General features: G+C 37.9%; 1 protein-coding gene across 4 annotated transcripts in view; it reads left to right on the top strand.

The window, feature by feature from the left end:
- Positions 1 to 16,728, top strand: part of GRIA4 (glutamate ionotropic receptor AMPA type subunit 4) — a 216,885-nt gene that overhangs the window by 54,839 nt on the left and 145,318 nt on the right. The window lies entirely within an intron of this gene.

Raw genomic sequence — 16,728 nt, 5'->3', positions numbered from 1 at the left:
GTCTCAGAGTGCAAGGAAAAACTTGCTTTATTAGAACTGTTTTGAGTACATCTTTCTGGAACTAATAAAACAGTGAAAAACCTTTCATTTTTTAATATCAAATTTTATAACTAAGAAAAAAAAATTGAACCTGTTTTTTTTTTCAAATACTTTACTTATATTGGTTTCTTTTCCCCCAGTATGCCTGTAGGCAGTGCCAATTCATTATCCTAAGGCAGCAGTTTGATCCTGCAGAGCACTGTGGAGAAAAGCAGCGTGTACATTTCTGCACTTGCTGTTTTGTGTGACTGGTTTGGTTCCGCATTAACACAGTCACATTTCATCCACCAACTCTTCGGCCACTGTTAATATTTTTTCTCGTTTCTCTTTTCTGTATATAGCAACAGATTGACTGGGAATTATGAATGAATATATGCTAATTAAGACAATAAAGTAGTTTAAAGATACACAAATGTTAATAGGATTTGAAATAAGAGGTAGCTTGAGGCCACTGCTGTAACTAACAGGCCATTTAAAAATTATTAGCATCAGGCCCAGTGGACCAGTAGTAAAGTACAGCTGCCTTTTTAGTAGAGTATCAGAGCTAGCAGCCCCTAGACCCTGAGCTTTACTCCAGTGATCGCAGCTGTGAACTGTGCTGAACTAATTTTGCTTATTCCTGCAAATGCCAGCATAGAAGATACTTGCCTTACATAATGCCTAAGGTGATATATACAATATTTCATTATTCTTAAAGCAGTCTTTACAGCAAATTGATTTCAATACATCAACAGACATGTTCTTGCATACCAAGCTGTTAAATATTTTATTAAATTTCAGTTATCTGTTTTCATGTACAAAAGAACAGAGTATATTGTTCATTTTGTTAACCAAACAGTTCAGTGAAGTGATGGGCTCTCCTAAAGTCCAAAAATAAATAGAAAAAACATAGGTTTCAATTGAGAAGGCTGCTTTTGGAGCAGCAAAAGAAGTTTACATCAGGTGACAGCTATTTTAAATCTCTTGTGATAAACATGATTAAAAAAAAAATTTGTAATGGCAAAGCCTGTTTGAAAATGTGCCTCCTTTTCCCCCAGACCCCACAGTATACCCTTCTTTGGTCCATTCACAGAGATAACAGGGCGCCAGCCAAACAATCTCAGCTCCCTTCTTATCTGTATTCTTTTCTAAAACTATCACCAGCACATTTGCCAGCTCTGTAGAAATCCCAATTATAGATAGTCTATTTCAAAATGCCTTTGGATGAAGCCCCATTCCTGCTAAAGATACAAGAGAACAAAATGTGAGGGCTCATGCTCCTGTTTTAAATTAGTCAAATTGTGGAAGTACTTAAGATGTTGCCTGAAAACCAGGCATAGAGAAGATAGAATTAGTTGAAAACTCAGGAAGAAATTGAGAGAACTGAACACTTTTTTTTTTTTTTTTTTTTTTTTTTTTTTTTTTTTTTTTTTGGTTGAGCTTTTTCCAAATACAAAAATCAGGTTCTCTGCCTTCAGAAGATGTATTTCTTGTAAAATGAACAAAACTCATTGCATGTAGAAAGATGTGAATTGATGCATAAAACTGAATATTGACAGTTGCTTTAGGCTTGGACCAGCAATGCCCTCTCACTTAAATGGTTTCGAATACATTTTGCCATCTTTTTTGTTGTGCTTTACAGACTATTGTTCTCATTTATAACCTCACAACCTGACAATGTCATAGGAAGAGATGTGGAAACAGCATTTTTGATTGTTGTGCCAAAAGCAGGATGGGAGCCGAAATATCTGCATTACGTTGTGCCTGAGGACAGCAATAGGGAAATAGCTTTTGAGAAGCAGTTTGATTTCTTCAGATTTATGATTTTAAGCCAGTAGGTAGCACTGACATCTTTTTGTGTGGTATTACTGTAGTCAAGAGTGTAATAATTAAATTTAGTAACATCAATTGATTTTAATGCAAATTAGCAGTTTTGCTCTTAGAGGAGAATACAAGGTATGCTAAGCAATTTCTGCCTACGAATGGCGCTGTTGGGTTTCAGAATGGCTACCTGAGTCAAGGGGAGGTAGGTCATGCCAAGCATTCAAGACCTTTATTCTACAGTCTGCTTTTAGTTTGGAAGCCCTTAAGAGCTTCATTTTTGGGTGAAGACAGCATTTTGTTTAATGTTTTACAAGTACAGAGTTACAAAAGAGGTGTTCATTCATAATGGGAGTTAGTAGTTTAATGTAGAAGTTGACTATTTCATATGAAAAATTGTTTTGTGTGTGGTAACAATGCTCTATGAGACAGCATAAACATTCTCCTCTCATCAACTGCTAGGCCCTCAGACAAAAGTACATTCATTTCCATAAGTATTCCCTGCCCCAGAACAGAATTGAAATGAAATAAACTCTCCATATAAAGTAAACATGGAGAAATATGTAAGACAAATATGTTAGATACAAAGTGATGTACTTTATTAGGCTTATCTGCATACTTCTTTTAGACACATCTAAGCTAGCATCTGTCTCTTGATTTATGTGTTTAAAACAAGCAGCTGTACAGAATAGAAAACTTTGTGATCCACAGAAACAGAGAACATGCATACATATTATGATATGTAGACAGGTATGCTTAGGCATGTATTGCACTTTTGTTCTTTAGTCTTGTTTTAGCTGAAAAGAGTTCTTTAGAAAGCATAAACCATTCATGGCATTTGACACTGAAAACTGTCTTTCATATCAAAGAGTTGGAGCTTGGAGTCATTAAACAGAGTGCATGGCCAGAATATATTTTGCACTCAGGTCTGATTAGACTGGTCTTCCATGTAGAAGGTGAATGACTTTCACTGTAAATACCCTTGGTCAAAGGATTCATCAAATTTTATTTTTAGAAAAGTAATTCCTTCTTCTCATTACTTTAGTTATTATGTGAGACCTTTAGCTGTTGAAAAAATGTATTTTATACATAAAATAAGTTGAAACATTAGTTTTTTTTGGAGAAATTAAAAACACCTTGGTGGCAAAAATGGAAGATAGTGGAACATGCATTTCCAATCATTCATACCAAGCATTTGATTTTAAAATCATCCATTTGTACTGTGGCTGATTTCCACTGGCATAAGCATGAGAGGCTAAGAAGAACCCCTTATCAAATGAGCAGAGGAGAAACTGCAAGGCACAGTGAAAGAAAATGGGCAGAGGGTAGGGGGCTAGCTTGGGGTTTCTTAAATTTTGGACTTCTGGCCCTCCACAGACAGTAATTCACTAATGTCATTTTGATCAGACATGTCCATGGTAGGCAGAGTCTACATCAGAAAAAATTCCTTAGCTATGATTACTGCATTATCTGTGAGAAACAGGCAAGCTAAAAGATGCTGAAAAAACATCAGTGCAGTGAGATGGCTGAAACAACAAGGCAACATGAAGGACCAAGTACAAGTACAGAAAACACAATCTGTTTGAGTGTTCAGCATCAGATGTCTGAAGGAACCGTGATTTCCAGATGTGTATAGTCACCCAAGCAGCCTAAGATCCAAATTTCTACAGAGAAAATCTCTTGGTATGGTTTTGGTTATGTGAAGTTAAAAGTAAAATGCCTGGGATTTTTGAGGGAGGGCTGCAGTAGAAGTATAGAATGATGAAAGAAATCTCAGAGAATCCTTGCTGAACAGGCCTGTGGTAGATATTAACAGTATCTACAGTCATCCTACTGATTCTTTGAAAGTATTTTATTCTTTACTTCAATTATATGAAGAACTTAAATATTAGCATTTTGGTTTTCAGAAAACTGCTTTTTAGAAAACTCAGAAGAGCTAATTGAAATGCCTATTGGAAATTAAAATACGAGTTTGAGTGAAAATTTACAAACTCCTTGGCTTTCACTTCTCTATCCTTTCAGGCACCATTAAGGCAGTTCATTAGATCCTGACATATTTTTTAGATGTACATGGCAAAGTAAATTTCACATTATTTTTAAAATTTATTTACTCTTCAGAACACACTTGCACTATCACAGTATAAAATTCATGGGAGCCTGGAAATCTCTTATCCACTGTAAGTAAAAGGTCCTCGAATGTGGGTGGACTAATAAAAAATTGGCACTTGATATATCTTCATCCCTGAAATGACAACTCAGAAGATCCTCCTTGATTGGGGAATAGCTTCAGAAGAACCTTGTATACTTTTTCAACAACTGCTGTCCTGCCTATACCTAGTCACAGGCTGCAGAAAGCAGAAGTAGAATTTTTCTAGATCCTGTGAAGTTCTGTCTTTCTGATCAAGTTGTATGTAATCTCATGATGAGATAGCACGTTCCATTTATCCAGCAGAAACACTGGTTTCAAGTGGTGCTTCCTACCATCAAGAGGAAGGAAGTAAGGGAAAGAAACAGATTTTTTTCAAAAGCATTCAGAAACTTTTTGTATGTAAATCCAAGTTAAGAAGAGTAAAAAAATTACTGAGAATGCTTTTTTTCAAGCTAAAGTATGTGAAATTAAATACTAGTGGTTATTAACCCATGGGAAATTGGGGGGAAAAAGCAGGTAAGATTTTCATCACACTTATCCTCTTAACATGAAAATTGTTTTCAGAAACTACAAACCATGTTTTCTGGATCTTTAAAAGATACTCAGATTTAAGAGTGGCCTAGGAAGCAGTATTTTATTTAATGTTATTTAATCAACATCATGTGATGAATGTCTGTTAATCTTATTGAGGCCAAAAGGAATCCATGGCTTCACTCATTCTACATAGTAAACAGCGAAGCAGGAGAAATTAGTTAAGATTATATCTTTGCACAATAGCATGAGTCAAAGTAAGCAATTATTTAAGTTGCTAGTGAGGGAACTCCCGGTGGGGTGAAATCAGTTACTGAGGAGAGAAAGTAGAACCTCAGCCCCATCTGAGCCAACACATTCAAAAGCCTGGACTGGACAGAGATCATTGCACTTTAGGGGACACTCTGTGGTGGCTGGAAGATTAAGGTGGAAGAATAAGAATTTGAGAAACACTCACCAACAAAAAACAATAGGGTTCTAGTGATGGATCAAATGACATCTCTTCCCTAAGGACAAACTTTATTTCATAATATAAAACTACAAATCAGACAAAAAATAATATCTTTGGTGAAGTTCGAATGAAAATTATGGTGGAATGAATCCTCATGCTGGACATCTTTCACGATTACCTGCCTTCTACATCTTCCTTTGCCAAATTTTTCAGTGATCTGGGAAGATGTTTCCTAAGCCAGAGGGAGCAGTTAAATGTCCAGTCCTCTTTTAAAGTCACATGGAATTGTTGTACCAAGCTTCCCCAATACTTTAAAAATGCTGTACTTGAGCTTCCTCAAATTAAAGCAGCATTGATTTTTTTTTTTGGTTCAGTAAAATTAGAACACAATGTTTGACATAAAGAAGCAACATTTGTTTGAAGTGTGAGTTACAGAATCACAGAATTATTAAAGCTGGGAAAGACCTCTAAGATCAGAAGTCTAACCTTCTCTGAAGAAATATGAAAACCAGTACATTTGGAAAATGTGCTTTCAAGAGACAATGCAGGGTATGATGTAGGATGCTCTGGCATGTAATCTCATTAGAAGATGATGGATAACATTGGAGCCCTCCCCCCCTCCATGGCCCCCCAGTTTAGTAGCATTATAGAATCGTATGGGTTGGAAAAAGACCTCTAAGATCATTGAGTCCAGATGTAAACATAACGCGCCATGTCCACCACTGAAATGTGTCCCAAAAGTGCCACATCTGCATGTTTTCTGAAAACTTTAAGGTATGGTGATTTAACCACTTTGTGGGCAGCCTGTTCCAATGCTTGACCCTCTTTTTAGTGAATAATTTTTTCTAATCTCCAATCTAAACCTCCCCTGGCACAACTTTCCATTTCCTCTTTTTCTGTCACTTGTTACCTGGGAGGAGAGCCTGACCCCCACCTGGCTGCACCCTCCTGTCAGGCAGTTGCAGAGAGTGATGAGGTTGCCCCGAGCCTCCTTTTCTCCCGGCTGAGCCTCCTTTTCTCAGCTGCTCCTCACAGCACTTGTGCTCCAGACCCTTCCCCAGCTCCGTTGCCCTTCCCTGGACACGCTCCAGCCCCTCAATGTCTGTCTTGTAGTGGGGCCCCAAACTGAGCACAGAATTTGAGGTAAAAATTATGGTAAAGCCTTCATCGAAACAATTTAGGTTAAGAGCCAAGTTGTACGGCTTCACCTCACGTCTCAAATGAAATACAGTTAATTCCTGTCAATAATGGTTTTGCTGGCAGGAGTATTTCAGAATTAACATTTATTTCTCCAAAAAGAAGAAAAAAATTGCAGCTATTTTTTTCTGTAAAGTACAAATATTTCTTCTTATGTGTAAGAAAAAGCTGTGATTACATAGCTATGAATAAAAAGCTATTTTTATGTAATTAACTGCATAAGCTACCCTCCTATTTAAAACTGATGAAACAGATTCTTTTTTTATTCAGCTCTTTTTCTTCTAGAAAGAAGAAAAAGAGCTGGAAAGAAAAAATTCTTTTAAAATATGCCTATTTTTTTCTGTTTTCAAGATAAATAATAACAATTTTAAAAAGAGGCTAGCATTATAGAGAAGTGGGCCATCAGAAGATTACTTCTTCAAACAAAACTTTTATTTTTCTTTGCTCCATTTCATTACAATAGAATATGGGGCAAGGTTTTATAAAGTATTAGATTTTGTGGGAAAAACAAGCTGCAAGGTAATTTGTTTTTCCTAGAAATAAATGTTTGGATGAAGTTCAAATTTGAACTGAAAGAATAATATGTCTTGAAGAAAATGAATCAGTCCAAGAAAGAGAGAAAATGTTTAATCAGAGAAGCAAAAAATGTTTAATCACACAGGCAATCTAGATAAGTTATCAAACATGATTTCTCTAGATATTAATTTAATGAGGATGAGTTTTCCCTCAGCTGGCAAACTGAAAAGGTGATAGGATTTTGCAAGAAGATCTCTAACCACCAGGAGTATCAAAGGTGAAATGTTCACCTCAGTTAAGCAACTGGGAATTTTACGATTGATTCCATAAACCGGTTTTTTACTGTAGTCCAATCTAATTTCCATGCAATCTGTTATGCCTCTCTAAGCTTTTATCCTGAAGCAGAAAAGTAATTCAAAAATGGCCGTAGAGATTTTGTCCTTGAGAAAACCTGCCAGTGCCACAGGAACTTCCTACCACGTTTAAATTTCTAAAAAACTTCTGTAGTTCTGAAAAGCTTGGAACTCTCACATGTTACTGGTATTTTTATCATCTTTTAAAAACAGCCAAAAAAGAACTTCTGTACCAATGTGGATTCTCATTCATGTGACTATGAAAGGTAAATGCTGCATGTGGATTCTCTATGGGGGAGCTTTCAAAAAGAAAGTTTTGGCAGAGTTAGGGATACGCACGTGTATGTGCATTGCCAGGCAGCTATAAATATCAGATCCATGGAGTGCACAGGACAGGAGGACAAAGGCACAAAGACTGGATAATTTATTGTAGACCTGTAAAGAGCTTTTAAAAATGAGAAAAGATTTGTTAGTGTTCACCGAATGTGAAATTCATGAGGGGCTTTCTATCAAAGAAATTAGCCAAGGCACAGAGGAAAAGGAAATTTTGTAAATAAACCCAATGAAAATTTTTTTCTTGTTCTGTAAAAACATTCAATTGGATTTAAATTATGTGGAATTATATATTAATGAAAGTAAAATACTTCAGTGGTGCCCAAGTTTTCAGATGGAGGTATTTAAAGATTAAAGCAGTTTCCCTCTCAGAAATTTATAAGTGGCCAAGCTACTTTATGTTTTTTATCAAGAAATGAGAGTTGTGAGCATTTTTAAGGAAAATAGAGATACATGATCTCTGTGTGAGAAATACCTGGAGCCCCTGGCTGCAAGGGATCTGTGTCACTCATATGAGATGAGCCTCAGAGAAGGGCAGCTCCAAATCACATTGAATCTAGGGTTGGAAAGGGAATTAAAAATACAGAGGTATTTTTTCTAAAGTAAGATTGAGTGAAGAGTTTTTAATCTATCTATCTAAATTGTGTCATTTAATTTTTCAGATAAAAAGAGAAAGGTACCTCTAGTGGATAAATCGGTACACACAATTTATCACCCATTTTAAGACTTGTCTTTGGAATCTATTTTTTTTTCTATTTTAGAGACAGAAAAAAAAAAATAAGCCCCAGAAATTAAACCCTTGACTTTTGGGTGGTAAGAACCAGGTGAGACAGACTCGCCCACTCTCCATGTGCCCCTATACATACAAAGACACGCATGCTTGTTTCACAGCTTCTGCAACTGGCTTGGAGGAAACCTTAATCAATGTATTAATCTGTGGAGAGAAAATCTTGCCTCCATATGAAGCATGGAGAAGAGTTGGGCAGTTGAACTTACAAGCCAGTCTTGCCTGGTCTCAATGGTCTTTTATTATGGGCATCTCTCAGGATAACTTTCTAAAGTTAAAGTTCTGTAGCTTAGTGATCTGATATAAGACATTGTACACAAAATACTGTATTAAAAAGTTTAAATTTATTTTAAAAGAAGAAAACACCGTGCATGTTAGTTAAGCTCATTCAATTCCATTTTTCCATTCAATAGGCAAGCAATGCACTATCACTTTCTGATATTGTTTCAGGAATTGTCTTGGAGCAGAAATAGTCTTTTAGAGACAATTCACAAAAATGATTTCTGGAAATATGGCAATTAATTAAAAAATATAGTGAATTTGTATCTTGTTTTGCAATATGTTCTCACATCTGCAGCTGAACAAACAGAATTGCATTTCCCAAATTGCCATTTGATCTACCACATTAAACCAAGGCTTTCATTGTACTTAGGAGAGTATTTTTAAATGAGCTGGTAAGTTGCTTAGAAGAGAGTACTAGAAGGAATCCACTACTGTGAGTAGAAAACACTCATGAATTTTCTTTGTTTGGTTTATCTGGTGTTGAACTGCAGTTAAAAACTCCTGCACACTTTTTAGTAAGTGCTTCATCTTATGCATACAGCCAAACACAATAATGACCTTTAGGACACGGGCTTACATAGTTTTAGGGTTTCAGAATTTGCTGTCGAACTGCAAGAGACAGGTTACACCCACTAGGTATAACATTCATACACATTGGGGTAGCACTCAAGCCACATTGAGACAGCTGGACCATTGTGCTAAAGTTTTTACAGATATCTAACAGGAGATTGGCCTTCCTGTCAAGTGCTTATAGTCCTCAATAGAACAGACAGTTTAAACCTTGAAAACTGAGACATGGGAATGCAAAGTGACTTGCTCCAGGGGATGAATTTAGTTTCAGAGATTCAGTACCCAACATGCCAGATTTCTCATTATGCAATGTCTTATTATAGGAGAACAAATGTTTGAGAGGAATAAATACTCAAGCGAGCGATACTTGTGATTCATTGGGGGGTTTTTTTGTTTGTTTTCTGGGGTTTTTTTTTTAAACTGGAAAGATCATAATGTAGTCTCTTTTTGTTCACCTCAACCACTAACACGGTGTTAAATTTTAGAGCAATAAGCTGGTTTTGGTTAAAGTGTGATATTATTTAACCAAATATTATTATTATTTGGTTAATGCTGTGATATTATTTCTCATTATAACACTTTAGATATGTTGCTACCAGACACGTGATATATGCCTCCTAAATGCAAGATAATTAATTTGCTTGAAGGAGTTTGTGATCAAAAGACAAAGGTAGATGATGATTTAGAGGGTGCAGGGTCTATAAATAGAACACGAATAGGGTTTTCCTGGATGATGTTGGATGCATTAACTATATAATTTGTTAGAAATTCATTGTTTCCCTTTTGTCTTATTTTGGATAACCCTATTTAGAGGTATCCTATTCTACCCCAGAAAATTTTTAAGATAGTAGTAAACTGGTCCTAATACATCTATAATGTTTTTTATCTACCCACTTTATGTAACACTGCTTTCTTTTTTATAATCCTGTCTGTCATCTTATATCGGTGATTTAGTTCAGCTTATTAGGTTTGTCTCAGTGTTCGGAATTTTTCTTAATGCAAGAGCCTAATTTAGTATTAAATCAGCAGTCTCAAAGTGAAACGAGGAAGAGCATATGTGTTTCAAATCTGTACTGAGTTTGGGTGCAAGGTAGTTTAAAACTACAGAGGGATGAATTTAGATCATTTGTCTTTTAGTTCCAGAGCTCCAACTAGCCCTGTGTCCTCTTCCAGGAGGTGGAAGTCAGTGGAGTGATCAGGAGGAGGTGGATCAGAGAGCAGAGAGGAGAAAGAGACTGTTGCGATGATCTGTGCAAAATGAACAGAAAGATCACTGGACATTTTAACAGGAAACACCAATCTCAAAACTATTTTAGAAATATTGCTTAATCCCATCTCCAATGTCACAGTTCTTACAAACATAAGTTTATAAATCATTAGACCTTTGGAGGTGGTTCTTATTTAGATTAAATAATTCTCCCCTCTGTGTTTAATCTCACGCTTGCATCTCCAATATGGGTAGGTGGTTCCTCTTGGAAGGAGTTCTTCAGGTCAGAAAATTTTGCACAGTATTTTTTACATCAGTGCTGGCAGGTGCACAGCAGCTGAACAAAACAGTATATGCTGTGACCCATGAACACATGGACCACTGATGGCATTGCAGACACACCTCAAATGAAAGTTTTCATGTGCTATTATGGTGGCACAATGAAATGTGACTCCCTAAATATGCTTTTTAGATGTGTTGCTCTCTGGAGTTTACCAGATCAAAGAAGCATAGAATAAGCTATGTTGGAAGTGACTCTCAAAGATAATCAAGTCCAACTCCTGCCTCTGCATAGGAGCATCCTCAAGAGTCACACCACATGCCTGAGAACATTGTCCAAGTGCTCCTTGAACTCTCCTTAGGCTTGCTGCTATGACCATTTCCCTGGGGAGCCTGTTCCAGACCTCAACCACCCTTTGGGTGAAGAACCTTTTTCTAATACCCAGCCTAGACCTCTCCTGACACAACTTAGGCCATTCTGTCACTGGTCACAACAGAGAAGAGATCAGTGCCTGCCCTTCTTTGGCTGGGGGGAGGGGAATAGAGGGACAGCCTCTGCGAGAAGATGCTGGGGGCTACTCCTATGTCAGACAGAGTTTTCAGCCATCTGAGCTTTTTAGTGATGCTGTGGTACTTCTGGGATAACCCATTCAGTAAAGGATGAGAAACAGTGCATAGGAGCAGTGAGAGAGAGGAGTGAGAATATGTGAGGGTAGCAGCCCTGCAGACCTTCAGGTCAGTGCAGAAGGAGGGGCAGGAGGTGCTCCAGGTGCCAAACCTGAGATTCCCCCACTGCCCATGGCACACAGACCATGGTGGGGCAGCTGTGCCCCTGCAGCCCATGGAGATCCACGGGGGTGCAGAGATCCACCTGCAGCCTGTGGAGGATCCCATGCCAGCAGGTGGAAGTGTCCTGAATGAAGCTGCAGCCTGTGGAGAGTCCGCACTGGAGCCAGCTCCTGGCAGGAGCTGTGGTCCATTGGAGGGAGGAGCCCGCACTGGAGTGGGTTTTTGGACAGGAATTGTGGCCTGTGGGGGGACCCATACTGAAGCAGTCTTTTCCTGAAGGACTACTTGGAGTGTGCCAGCAATGTAGCAGTTCTTGAATATATGCAGCCCATGGCAAGGGCCCATGCTGAAGAAGTTTGTAAAGGACAGTATCTCCTGCGGAGATCCAGGAGATCTGGATCCAGGAGATCTGGATTAGGTGAGCAACCTGAGGAGGAAGGAGAGTCAGACACAAGTTGTCATTGACCAATCACAATCCCTAAGCCCTGTCTGGATGTCCAAAGCATGGGAGAAGGGGAAGAGACAGCAATGAAAGACTGTCCTCATATCTGAAAACTTCCATAAGTCTTGAGTCTTGAGTCTTTCAATTTTTGCGGTTCTACAAAAGTTTGTGTTTTTATGACAGATCAGTGTGTCTGTCAACATATCTGTAATAGCTAACCGTGCCAGGGCTTCCCACACAAGAGTTGAAAACATAGGGGAAGGCTTTTATAATGCTCATTCCAGAACCTGTGTCCTGGAACACTCAGGGTCAGTAAGTCATGACTGATGAAGGTTCTATCATATTACTTTAGTGTTAGGCTGCAGGTCTTCCAGGTTCCTACATATGTGGTTCCTATACCTGGTGCCTGTTTGCTGCCGAGCAAAACTAACATTGTTGGCAGACAAGCTGTACCCTAGTTATTCTTTGTAAACATATTGTTTGGAGGATTTAAACTATTTGGGCATAACTTGGGAATAAGAAGTTGCTGGAATTTTTTGATTTTTGTTTTTTAAGATAAGATTTGTGTTTTAAGTGAGGGACATGTCTTTAGAGCTGTAGCAGGAACTTTGGAAAGTATTTCTCTTACAGAGAAAGAAGATCACATGAGTTTTCCATGTGTCTCAGTAAACCCTTCAGCATATGCAGTTTCTGCCATTTTTACGTTATGAGGTAATTTCTTAACTGGAGGTCCTGTGAGTCACCTATTCTTTCAAAGTGATTGTACTATCATGTAGTACAATCAGCTAGAACAGAACAAATCTAATTCATATTACAACTACTGCAATAATGCTATCTTGGTGATTTAAGGTGCCATGAAATGTTTTTTTGGAGTGTTCCAAGGGGAACAGGCTGGATGGAGAAAGGATCAAGAGTAGCCCTGGGGGAAAGCCTTGGAGGTGTTGGTGGATAAGAAGCTCAGAATGTCTCAGCAATGTGTGCTCACAGCCCAGAAAGCCAGTGGTATCCTGGGCTGCATCCAAAGCAGCGTGGGCAGCAGGGCCAGGGAGGGGACTCTGCCCCTCTGCTCTGCTCAGAGCCCACCTGCAGGGCTGCATCAGCTCTGGGGCACCAGCACAACAAGGAGCCAATTGGAGCCAGTCCAGAGGTGGGACACTTGTTGCCAAGGCTAGAGCACCATTCCTGTGAAGACAGACTGAGAGAACCAGGTGTCAGCCTGAAGAAGAGAAGGCTCCAGGGAAGCATAATTGCAGCCTTCCAATACCTGAAGGGAGCCTACAAGGTAGATGGAGAGAGTCTGTTGACAACGGCATGTAGTGATGGGACAAGGGGAAATGGCATTAAACTTTAAGAGGGTTGGTTTAGATTAGGTATTAGGAAGAAATTCTTCACTGTGACAGTGGTGAGGCACTGGAAAAGTTTGCCCAGAGAGTTTGTGGGCTCCCCATCCCTGGAGATGTTCAAGACCGGGTAGAATAGGGCCCTAAGTAACCTGATCTAGTGGCGGGTGCCCATGACAGGGAATATTGGAACTAGATGATCTGTAACGTCTCTTTCAACCCAAACCATGCTGTGATTCTATGAGTCTGACCTCCACATTCATCTCATCTTTGGTGAGACCAATGGTAGTGCAAAATCTGCAGGAGAAAATAGTATGTGTAATACAGGTAGTAAATTGTCAGCTATGAAGAAGTATTCTGGTTTAAAGACAAATTATTGTTCAATATTTTTCAGAGTATGCTCATAAAAGTGTATTTGTCACTGCTTTGTATTTATGGGGGAAAAAGTCTTGAACAAAATTTTCTTAGAATGCTAGTATGCAACTGTTTTACCAAGCATAATTAAGTTAATTTTTAATAAGTAAAATGCCTTTAGAAGTGTAAGAGAACTGGAAAAAGAATTGGCAAATTCAGGTAGTCATGTTTGCCGGGAGGCATTTTCTGAGAACAGTAGTGAGTTGGAATGCAAATCCTCATGGCTTTGCTGATTTTGTGGTCGCTGCTGATTACTGTAAAATTGATTCAGGAGTGTTGCAGCATCTCTGCATATGTTTAAGCTTCATCTCCATAGTGTCACAGGCATTTTTCCTCTCTGTGGGTTTTGTACCGAGTAAGAAAAAAGTCTCATAACCTTCATCTTAGCATTTTTTCTTATCAAGGAGCAAAGAAGGACACTCTTCTGTTATTTTCCAGTTTTGATCTCAAGTATAATAGCATAAGTTTTCTTGGATTGGCTATTTCAGGACTTTAATGGTATTCAGATAATGTTTTATCATATTTGGATTTAGACTGGGGCAAAGATAGTTTGCTTTGAACATGAAGAATTATTATTCTGTTACTCTAAGTTATAAGTACTTCAGGGTCATATTATGTTATTTAATGAAATTTCAAGTTTGACTTTTTTCTCCATCCTGAGAATGAATTTGAGCTTTAACTCCACCAAGTGTACCATTTCACAGCTTGTCATTGATTTCTTGAATTTTTCATCATATGGATTCTTACCGTAAGGACCGTGAGTTACAAAAAGTACTCTGTGCCTCTTAAAACTTCAAAGATGTACAATAGCAACGAGCCATAGGAAGAATTTTGTCTAAACAAGACACACATAAAGTAACTACCTCTTACATGAGGGTTGTGTTCAATTATTTCAGTTGTCAGAGTTAATTGAACTGTGTTTAAAAATAGAGAAGGCCTGCCCTATTTTCACAGAAATCCTTGTAAAATATGAAGAAATCCCTTTGCAGAGGAAAGTAACATACAGGATGGGACTGAATGAATGATTATAGAAGGAAGATACAAGAAACAAGTGTTTGGAAAGGATTATTAATAAGAAAGATTATGTTTAAAAAAAAGGAGATATAAAGGATATTTGCTGCAAAAATGAAAGCTTAATTTAGGACTTCCACTGAAAAAATAAATTTTTAAAGGACATTAAAACAACAGTAGCAGTTCATTTACATATTTAAATAAAAATACAGGAAATAGGAAAATAAGTGAAGGTGTTCTATATTGATGGTGAGAGAACAGCAGGAAAATCTAGTTGGAGATTTAAAACTAACAGATATTTCACATTGATTTTCACTCAAGAAGAATGTTGATCTTAAAAGAGGTGTGGTGACTAATGGGAACAAAGAAGTCACATCTTTCTTCCCTGGTTCTTCAAGAACTGGTTTACTAAAGGGCAGATGCAATAACAAGTGCCTCTTACTAGAACTGCAATATGTATGATCAGTGAAGTTATAGAACAGATTTTGATGGAAAGAAATCTTGAAAATATAGATATAGATTGAAAATGGCAAAAAATGCAACCAGAAGTTACTAAGGTAGACAGTATAGGATTGATCTCTATCTTCCAGTTGTCAAGAGAATGTAATAAAATAGACGTGGTCTTAAGAGAAGTGATTTCTGGAAATGGAGACAAACAGAATCAAAAGGCAAGCATGAAACTGTGGAGAAGATGGCAACAAATTTTGGTAGAAGAGGAGGTACCAGGCTGGAGAAGAATAATTATGGGAGAAAGATCTTAACTGTCTAATTTTACAGTAGACACAGAGATAAAAAGTTAGGGTACCAATATGGAATTTGCTGGAGAGGCAGTTAAATGCATCAAGCAGAGCAGACTAACACTGTAAGTAGAGAAGTAAATAATTTTAAAGGAGTTCAGAAATATGTGGGGCATGATAAAAAACAAATAACAGTGGCTGATGAAAACACTCTGCTATAAGCAGAAACTCATAATTTGCAAATGGCCCAGAAGGAAGAAGGAGCAGACTTTTGATCCCAACATGATCGTCAGCCATCACTGAGGTTCAGATTTTAGAAAAGCACAGTGTCATCTTAGGGTATGTCAGAAAAGATATTGTATGGTCAAGATGGGGAAATAATGTAAAAAAAAAAAGTGGGAAACCTTTAACTGAAATTCTCAACATATCAGTCATCTGTGTTCAAGCCAAATGAGATGGAGCTGGGAAAGCAGAGAGCAATGCTCCCTGTGATGATTGTCAAGCCAATCATTTGAGGAATCTGTGGGAATCTGTTTTGTGTGGTCCAGCAAAGAAAATACTAAGAGGGTTTGTAAGAGATGTGTATATTGAAGGTGAACTGAAGGAAGAAAGCTTTTGAAAAAGCTTTATTGGTATAAAATCTGACTTTAAAAATCATTAGGATGGGAGCCATAACAGTGGAGGAGAACATAAAATCACAAAACTGCCCTCAAGTCACTTACTCCAGTTCTGGCATCAGAACTGGGTAAATCGCCTGTCTTGAGATAAAAATGCACAATTTTTATTTTCAGCTCTTTATGCAATGAATATAATATGAAAAAATGAAAGTTGGAGTGGTTTGAAGTTGATAAGGGTGTACATTGTTCCCTGAGTGTGCTGCACATGCAGAATGACTGTGAACTCCTGGTTATTGGGAGGGTGCCTTAAGTTTTGCCATGTTTAGGCAACATGTAAGAATGGACTCTGAGAAGAGAGCATCTGGAACAGGAAAGCATAGGAAATAGTGAGAGGAAAGCATAGAAAATATGATGATTCCCTAACTGACTGTTTCTTTCTCCATTTTCTGTGTGTCTGGGAGAGCTAACACCATTAATGATCACACAGTTTCTAATAACTTGGTTTGTGCCTCAAGAAAATGGGATGTTTTTCATTAGACTCTTTATGAATTGATAAGAATGCAGTAGATGCTCAAGAAAATACCCATATGCTTGCTTTTCTGTGCAGAGATCAGTGAAGTCCTACCCCGTATGATGAAATCAATAGAAATCTCTCCCTATGTGTTCAGTGAGTCCAAGAGCAAATCAAAACTCAGAATATATATTCAGGTCATTTGTTTTCTGGTTTCCAGTTAGCACAGAGTAGAAATAAAAGGGTTGGGGCAAAAGTCAGATCACATTGACTTAATATGTTTTACTTAAACTGCCCTCTTAAAGTCAAGGAGATTATTCATGAGGTAGGTTTTACTCAATGTCTCTAGAAGTGTTTTAATGTACCGCAAGGG

Source organism: Camarhynchus parvulus, chromosome 1, assembly GCF_901933205.1.
Source record: "Camarhynchus parvulus chromosome 1, STF_HiC, whole genome shotgun sequence".
Taxonomy (NCBI): Eukaryota; Metazoa; Chordata; class Aves; order Passeriformes; family Thraupidae; genus Camarhynchus; species Camarhynchus parvulus.
Note: the sequence above shows the minus strand (reverse complement) of the source record. Positions and strands in the feature narration are given on the sequence as shown.